This window comes from Fundulus heteroclitus, unplaced genomic scaffold (genome assembly GCF_011125445.2).
Source record: "Fundulus heteroclitus isolate FHET01 unplaced genomic scaffold, MU-UCD_Fhet_4.1 scaffold_51, whole genome shotgun sequence".
Taxonomy (NCBI): domain Eukaryota; kingdom Metazoa; phylum Chordata; class Actinopteri; order Cyprinodontiformes; family Fundulidae; genus Fundulus; species Fundulus heteroclitus.
The window spans coordinates 312365-321381 of record NW_023396934.1 but is presented as its reverse complement, the minus strand read 5'-3'; the positions used below and the strand labels follow the sequence as shown (position 1 = coordinate 321381).

Here is a 9017-nt window from a genome sequence, read left to right as displayed (position 1 = left end):
ATACTGCAAACAGTCAATCACAACACCCGCGTAGAAATCAGCACCTCTCTGCTACCATTCACTTTTAACTCCACTATATTGTCAAATCTATAACAACGGGCACACATGTGACGTCAGCACCGAGATACTGACGTCACATAACACTTTGTCTTCTCATGTACACACACGCAGGCTCAAAAACGTTTCAAGTTTTTAGAAATCTCCACTTTGCCCGGAGTTTTCAGAATCATTCGTATTGAGTGATGTAAAACGCTGTTTACGCGTGGATGAAAGGCATAATCACATAAAAATGTATGAGTTTTCCCAGATATCTGGCTACATGTGGACTAGGCCTCAGTTGCTCTCAGCTAGTCCACAATTCAGCTCTCCGTCTTTTAACTAAATCCTCCCAAAGCACAGCACATCACCCCTGTTTTCTGTGATCTTCTTGAGTGTTTTTTATAATTTTATTATGTGCTTGTTCTCCTTATTCAGATGTTTTATAGTGCTTTGTAGATTAATAAATTAAATGAATGAATAAATTCCTAATAATCTTTTACTCTTATTTCAGAAAAAAAGTGTCTGTTTGTTTTAGTTTTATATTCATGATAATTCTGTCATTTTTATATTTCACTGTGTCTTTGTAGTTAGTTTAGGATATGATTAATTTTCTTTTTCTTTTTATCATTTGTACCTCTATGTGTGTTTGTGGTAATTATTTTTATTTTCTTTTTATTTTTTGTCGTCCCTTAAGATTAAACAGTGTCTTCTCTCTGTGATTCTTTTAACAATTTTTAATAAGCATTAATGTCTGTTTGTGGCAATTTATATATATGATGTGAAGTAATGATTATTGTTTTGGTGAAAACTTTCAGATTTTCATAAACCAATTTTTAAGTTTTTAAACAAATCTATTTCACCTACAGTACCTGTCAGAGTTCAAAATTCAAAAGCTGCGATACACTCACTTGAATGCATCCAAATGTCTTATAATGACCTAATTCAAACAAACTGTGAAGGAAACAAACATTAAACTGCATGAAATCTGTGAAGAAAGGAAGCGGAAGCACAGAAAAGGTTTAAAGTCATCCTAGAGTCGTCCTCTTCTTCCCTCTTTGTGCCACAAAAATCTTCCGAGTGGATTAACGGAATCTTGCAGCTGCTCTTCAAAGTCAGCTTTATGCCTCCGTCCCCCCTCCTTCCTCTACTCCTCGTATTTTTTTTTAAACTTCTTTAACTTCCTAAAGCTGCAGATATTCAGAGAGGCATTATCAGCCGCTTTATAATTTAACAAAATCCTCCACAAAGACCACAGCAGCGACTTACAGGAGGAGAACATGCAGAGAGAAACACACCAAGAGGCTACCGGGCGAAGGAATATTCAAACCTCAACTTCTGCCAGATAAAGTGAGAATTAAGAGCAGCAGTGCCGCCTTGTTCTGCATGTCATTTACTTCTTTAAAAGACTTGAGTCACTCTCGTCAGTCTTCTCCAGCAGCATTCACAGGCGAATGATGATATCACAGAGGGAGAAAAAGTCTGTTTGACCTCCTTTCCTCCTTCATTGCACTTATTTTTCACTAAAGGCTTTTATGAAGGTGACACTTTACTGACAAATATAAGCATAATTTATATGTGTTCATCAATACATCCTGGATGGAGAGCTTTATACACCTCTATAAGTCAGAGCTTCAGATTGTCAAAGTTTTTTTGAATCCCTTAAACTGTTATGATCAGTAGATGTTTGGGTTTTGGTTGGGAAAAATAATGAGCACAGGTTGCCTCTGATTTAAATATCTTTGCTGTTTTTTTTGTTTGTTTTTTTGTCTGCCTATTCGTCCATTCCTTATCGTTTATGGTGTTGTAATGTTTTTGCATATTTGTTCACCCCTTTGTGTTTAGTTTCTTTGTTTATATATATGTTCTGTTCTTTGTACATTTGGAATTATTTCTGTTAGATCTCTGTTAGATTTTCCCCTTGGTTTGATAGTTTCTTTGTATCTCAGTTTAGCCCCAAAAACCATTGTTTTGGTTTTACTGGATCTCAATTCTGCTGCATTCCACACAGTTCATCATAACATTCGGACTGGCAGATCGGAAAAGTGGGAAAGATTGTCTTGAACTACAGAGCGCGTCTGGTGACATGGACAGAAAAAAAGTTTACAAGATGTTAAGTCGTGGCCACGCGTTACTAATGCGTGGGAACGAGATAGATAAGTCGTGGCCATAAGCTCCTTTATGGTGGTGTAGCAGGCATTCAAGAAACATGGGGAACATAGACTTGATTTCATTTTGTTTAAACCTTGGAATGAGCTATAATGACATCCTGTGATTTCTTGCAATTAAACACCGGGTGGTAATAAGCAGAGTTCTCAACTTTCCCACATTGACCTTGTGACACACGCATTTATTTCACTCACTTCACACGCTCACGCACAACACATGGCATTTCTCACGCATAAAAATAACAAACGCCCATCTGGGCTGCGGATGATCCGTTCACAGCTCTGTCCATCCAGAGCTCAGTCTAAACCCCGCCGTCTGCGGAGCTGTTTCAGCTTCTTTCACAGCTTGTGACCATCAGTAATTATTCCCGCTGCAGTTCGTGTTAACAGAGGAGCAGAAGAGCGATCAGCATTATAAATAATTTTGATCTTAACCATTGGTGGAAGTAAGCCGGTGCGGTACTGCGTACGCAGGGAGCAAGGGTGGAGAGCGGCTGCCAGATGAAGCCTTCATTCAGAACCAGTCATGGCTGCACGCAGGATCAGAAAACAGTTCTGCTAACCAGACACAGTCTAAAAAGGCACTTATTCTGTTAATAAGTTTCGTTCTTATAAACAGGCGTGCTGCTTTGCGCTTGAATTCAGGTGCACAGAATTACGTTACATGTAGTTTAGGTGCGCACTGTTAAGGATCCTTTTAAGGAACTTGTAACATCGGGGGCTTCAGCTCAGATCCGTCATTTCTCCTGTTCCATCTAAAGGAGCCCTTTACACTCTTTATTTGTGCATTTTTCCCATTGTTTATTCCTCTTGTGCAGCGCCCCAATTGGGGGAAAATACGCCCACCTAACCGCCTCAATCGGGTATCATTAAGTATAAAATATGCTGATACAAGACGTTACCAAAAAAGTGTTTTTTTTCTAGCCCGGAGGCTGAACCGAAGGCAGTATTTATCTTATCTATCTCATTCCCACGCATTAGTAACACGTGGCCACAACTTAACATCTTGTAAACTTTTTTTCTGTCCATGTCACCTGATGGGCTCCGTATTGAATTGTTCTAAACTGGTTTTAGTCGTACTCGACAGTCCAGGGTGCTTTGTCTCTTTTGGTAATTGTTAGCCTAAGGAAACAAAGGTCATGTGGGATTCCTCATAGCTCCATTCTCAGGCCTATTTTATTCAACCTATACATGAGCACACAAGATAAGGTGATGAAGCAATGTGTTAGGATGAAAGAATTTGTCTTTTTTAAGTGGTGGGGGGAATGCAAATACTTGTTTAGAGGACAAAACAGCAGCCAGCCAGTGGCATTATGTGAGACAGTACTTTGACAGAGAGTGATAAGCAAAGACGCTTCTATAGTCCCCCTCAAGGCCAGAGGCAGTGAGACGCATCAACAACCTGATAGTAACACACACACAGAGCAACAGACGCATCAAAAATCTGTTTGGTAATGCACATACACATAGCAGTAACGTGAAGAGGTAAACATGTGGCAGAGACAAAGAGAGGTTTAATCACCGCCAAAGGGGGTATTGACATGTGTAAGTTTAAACCACAGAGCCCCCTTCCTACCTTATTTGCAACCAGTCATTAGCTGTGTTTGCATCCAGTTCTACGACTTTGGAAAAGGGTTAAGCAGCTGATCCAAAACAGTTTCCAAAATGCTAAATTATTTAAAGGACCTGATCAGAATTAGAATCAGAAAGGGCTTTATTGCACAATAGTACAATATTGTACATAGGGGTGTGCTTTGGTGCTACACGGACAAACATACAGTAGACATAAATAAATGTAGGGATATATAATGAGAAATAAACAAATACAAGTTCTATAGGAAGAATAACTGAGAAAAATTATACAACTATTTGCAGAGAAAGAACAACATGGCAGGTATTTACACGTGATGATGCCCTATCATTATTGCACAACAACTTTTTGTGTAAAACATAATATTCAAGGAATAGAGATATTGTTTCCATTTAAAGTAGCCATAAAAAAAATCACAATAAATAATTGAAAAGGTGGGAAAAATAAATAAAACAGCTGTTTAAGTGAATACTCCGTTACTGATTTTTAAACTTTTGGATTTCCACAGAATGGAGTTGCATCAGTGTCTTTGCTGAAGCTTATTTCTCCACCTGTGGTTCTTTTTCTTTTTTTCCTTTTTTCTGTCACTGTGGTGACAGTGTTGATGTGGGAAAAGTCCAGCAGAGATTTTAGAGTAACATACAGCATGTTGTCTTCATGACCACATCTTTCTGAAGGATATGCTTGTGTTTGTCACCAAGACATTGGAAAAATAATATTTCAGAAGGTACAGCAGATAAAGAAATGGCTACAGATCCTGGACTGGCCTCTGCGAAAATCAGGAAACGGATGGAAATGAGTCCTAAAAATATTAATCACGTATTTACACAATATAAAAAGTCAAATCCAATCATAAAGGAACATTGCCAAAAATGTCAGTATGTGACATAAAAGAGCCAAAAACAGAAGTTAAAAGACACTGAGCAACTGGCTTTTTTCGAGTATTTCCTTTATGATATGGTGATATTTGAATTATTTAAAACCAAAGTCTCTGATCCGAACGCTCAGCATGCAGCAGCTGCCATGAACGAACCACGGGGCCTCTGTTTGATCAGAGAACCAGGACAGTTTTAGGTTGTCTCCCCACATTAACACAAGTGACGGATCTGAAGGCGAGCCGACAGAGCCCCGCCGCTAATCGGGCGTTAGCAAGGTAATGTTTCTGGTGGCGTCTCAACCAGCTGGAGTAAATACCTGTTCACACCTTGCAGATAAGCAGGAGAGAGCCGCAGCTTTAGCGACTTTCCTCCACGACTTTCACTCTAATTAAGTCCCTTCTCTCAGACGAAGCAGGAGAGACAACAGCAGCAGGGCTGAAAGAGAAACACTACTTTGTTCATCACATTTAGGCCTTTTGTTAAAGGATGATTGTGTGAAGATGTAGCTTTGTAAAACAGGTTCTAATTGATCACCACTGATCAGACACTTTAATAGGGGAGGATCTGGTTGTAAACAATGTATGGAATCTCCTACGGACAAAGCCTTTAACCCTTGGAAGGGCAAAAAGGAAATTATATTCAGACTCATTCCTATATATTTTCGAACATATCTTTACTTATAACAACAAGAAGAGAGCAAAGTAACATACCCGTTCTTATACATATAAACACAGAACATGCACAAGGGAAACAAAAAATTTAAATAAGGCAGCCTTACCAACAGACCAACATTTAGGCCAGTTGTTTCTACAAATGACCTTAGAACAGGTCTTCAATCCACATGTCAAGATGAATGTTATTTTGGACTAACCAAGTGTAAAAAAAAATATCCCAAATTGGTCAAAATCCATCAAGCTCCTTCTTAATAAAATAACTAATCTTCTCAAAGGTAAAGTAAAAAGTCATCCCTTTAAGACATTGTGAGATTCCTCATTTTGACTCTTTCTTCCATGCCGTTGCAATACAACACTTAGCTTCCAAAACACAAACATTAAGTAGGGATCTTAAATTGTTTGAGATAACATCTTCAGGGTATATATTCAAAATTCACTGTTCAGGATTGATAGTAAATATTCATTCTTGTTTTTAGAAATCCTTCTTCTGTTTTTGCTTTTTTTGTCGTTTGTTGTATTTCAATCAAATGGATGAAAATGTCTAAGTCTTGAGGTCAAAAAGTTCTGATTTAAAAAGAAGATTGTTGTTTCTTGGAATAAACTATTTAGAAAGCATTTTAAAATGTAATATGGCATTTTTAAACAAGAAAACCATTCTGGTTTCTGATTTTGATGTAAACCTTGGATCTAATTTGAGACTGAGGTCACCGATCCTGGTGCCGTGGTGTTACTGATAACTCATAATTTAACTGATTTCACTGTAGAAGGTTTTGTATTGTACAAGAAACACATTTTTAAATACATACATTTCTGAGTTTTTTTTAGGGCAGGGATGCTGAAAAAGGGGAGCGGAGGATGAGGGACAGGAGCGAGATGGAAATGATAATGATTAGTGGAAAAAAATGCAATTATTAGACATCAGACACACTGCACAATTTTCCTACACAAAGTAGCTTTTGGTTGTGAAAGTGGTAGGTAATCTAGAGATGTTTCCCCCAATGCAAGTGTCATTTCAGTTTATCTGTATAGTGCTAGTTCATAGCCGAGCTCATGTTAGGGTACCCATACTCAATTCAGTTCACTTTAATAAAAACAATCCAATTAAGTTGTATTCAGAATTAGAGTCAGTTACATGCAGTCTAATTTAGTCTAAGTGTAATACAATACAGTCAGAGTCAGATGATTATATATGACAATAAGTAAAAGGCTGTCTATGTAAGGAATCCAGCAGATTGCATTTAATCTGTACTGTGATGCTCTCCCTCACCCTGTGCAAACAAGAGACAACAGAGGAGAAGAACCACTGCCTTTCAACAGGAAGAACCCTCAACTGGAACCAAGCTCAGTATGAGCGACAATCTCTCATGACTGACTGCAGACTAAATGGAGAAGAAGTCAGAAATGAAATTAATGGAGTTGACATTTGAGAGTAATGTTTTACACGACTTGATCTTTTTCCAGTTTTTCTGCATGTCTTTGAGTGTTTTATTTTATTTTATTTTACTTAAGTTTCTAACTCTTTGTCCTTACTCCCTCTCATTTTTGCTTCTGTTTCCGTTTGTGTGGTTTGTAAATTTGCTTCTCCTATGTGTTATTCCATGTGTTTGTTTATTGTTGGTACTGCTTCAAAAGTAATCCTCATGTTTTTTTTTTCTCATGGTTTTCCTTTACTATTTCCCAGATTTTTTAATTGCTTTTAGCTAAGGACTCTGTTTTTTTTTTTGTTGACACTCCAGTAATCACCAGCTCTGTTGCTTATCAGCATGTACATTTAATTAAACTTTCATGAGGATTCACCCATGTTTTTTTATTTGTTCTCACACAACAAGAGCCTGCTAATCAGTCTGTTTGTTATGCTGTCTTCATCCTATTCAGGGTCAGCCAATTGACTGAGTTTGGACCATTAATTTCACTGCTTGGGGTTCCATAGTTTTTAAATAGCTGTTTATTTTTTTATTTTTCCAGCTGTTCATGGACAAACCGTCTGATTTAATTACATTTCTTCACCACCTAAAACAAGGAGCGATTTAAGGACCGCAACAACATGCAGGATTATGATGAAAATCATTAGGCAGCAATCAGGCTTAGGAGGTGATGCGTTTAGAAAAATGCATTTTTTTGTAAAGGATGCGGAACGCCTGTTTTTCACTAAAATGCTGTGATTATAAATAGTGACACAGAGATGTTGAACACTTCTAACTTTAGCACTGAACGACATAGACACTGTCTGGTAAAGTGTAGAAAAACTGACCTTTTCTGCGTTGTAAAAGAATGTAAAGAGAATAACTTGTAAATAAATTAATATAGGTTTACTCGTTTGTTCAGTCTCTAAAAAAAATGTTAGAATTGAAAAACTTTGTTTATTGTGTCTGCTATAAGGAGCCGAAAATTTTTACACAGAGTATGTTGAACTTTTGACCACAAATAAAAATACTGCTCTTTCAACGTTTAATTTAATGACCTAATTCCTAAAGATATTCATAAATATTGAAAGAGCAATGTGTCCCACATGAAACCCTGTGGGATTCCTTGAGCCATCTAAAGAGACATCAAAAACTCCAAAGGACCCTAAATTGCCACAATTTTTATGCCTTTAGCCTCTGATCAAAAATATCCACAGCGCCAGGAATAGTGACAAGGTGTAACAAAATAGCGAAAGGGATTTTTGCTCAAATGCTGGAAAATCAGAGACATTGGATAAAACTAATGTCCAACTTAAGGATCCCAATGTGTAATTCTGGACCTCACTGAGAGGATTCATGAGCTGAATCTTTTATGTGCGCTGAAAGAAAACTAGTGTGGTTATGAGAAGCAGAAAGATCCACATCATCTTTAAAATCTAGTCGATTCCAGCCTGATTAAGAACGACACACATGTAGAAGTAGGTAAAATAGCATATTTTGTATTTTTCCATAGAAGTGTTACAGCTGTAAATGTATAGTGTACTTCAGTTTGTTTCAGTTCTGTGGTCCGATTTGATGGTTTCATGTTTAATTTTTCTATATGGTAACCCAACTTAACCATCAGCTGAACAGAGGGAGACTTTTGTCCTCCTTTGCCTAACGGTTATTGATTATAACCTTTTCCACCGCTGTTGTTTGTTTAATTATTATTTAGAAAGCGCATGTGAGAGTAACAAATGGGAATTTGAATCCCAAAGAGAAAGAAAGAACAGAACATTCTTGTCTCGGCAGGAACAACAGATGATGCAGGACGATGGTAACAAACGGCAAATGGAGCAAGAGCTGCAAGGCTTCGCTTCTCGAAACTGCTCCAACGGCTGACCTTTGCATGATGCACATGGTGGATGGAGAGGAAGAACAAGGTTTGGGGGGATGAGGGGGGGGGGGAGGTGGCGGGGGCCTGGGAGACCAGTTACAGCAGTTAACCGACACAGTTCCCTCTCCCCGTTTTCATCAAAACTTTTCCTCTTTCAGGCTTCCCCGCAGGATTCCATGTTGTTTTTTTAATCTGATGCTCAGCATCAACAAGCACCACTGCGGCTGGCCATGCTGCCTAATGGACACCATGAAAGCATACCAAAGACAGCCGAAAACAAAGCAGGAGCCCAAATGAGAAGCTCCTCAGGGTCCCTGCGGGACCCCACATGGCCGAAAGCTGATACAATCAGTGGATTGCTTGTAAGAGTAGGGATTTTTTCCTTTTTTTT

At 38.2% G+C, this 9017-nt stretch overlaps 1 long non-coding RNA gene across 2 annotated transcripts in view; it reads right to left on the bottom strand.

Moving 5' to 3' along the window:
- Window positions 1-3969: 3969 nt before the first annotated feature.
- Window positions 3970-9017, bottom strand: part of LOC110369463 — a 10801-nt gene continuing 5753 nt past the window's right edge. The window contains exons 2-3 of one of the 2 annotated variants that reach the window (XR_002429076.2): window positions 4990-5108; window positions 3970-4564 (exon numbers count right to left, since the gene is read on the bottom strand). This is a non-coding gene — a long non-coding RNA (uncharacterized LOC110369463). Of the gene's footprint in view, window positions 4565-4989; window positions 5123-9017 lie in introns of both variants that reach the window. The other variant, XR_002429077.2, reaches the window with a different exon arrangement.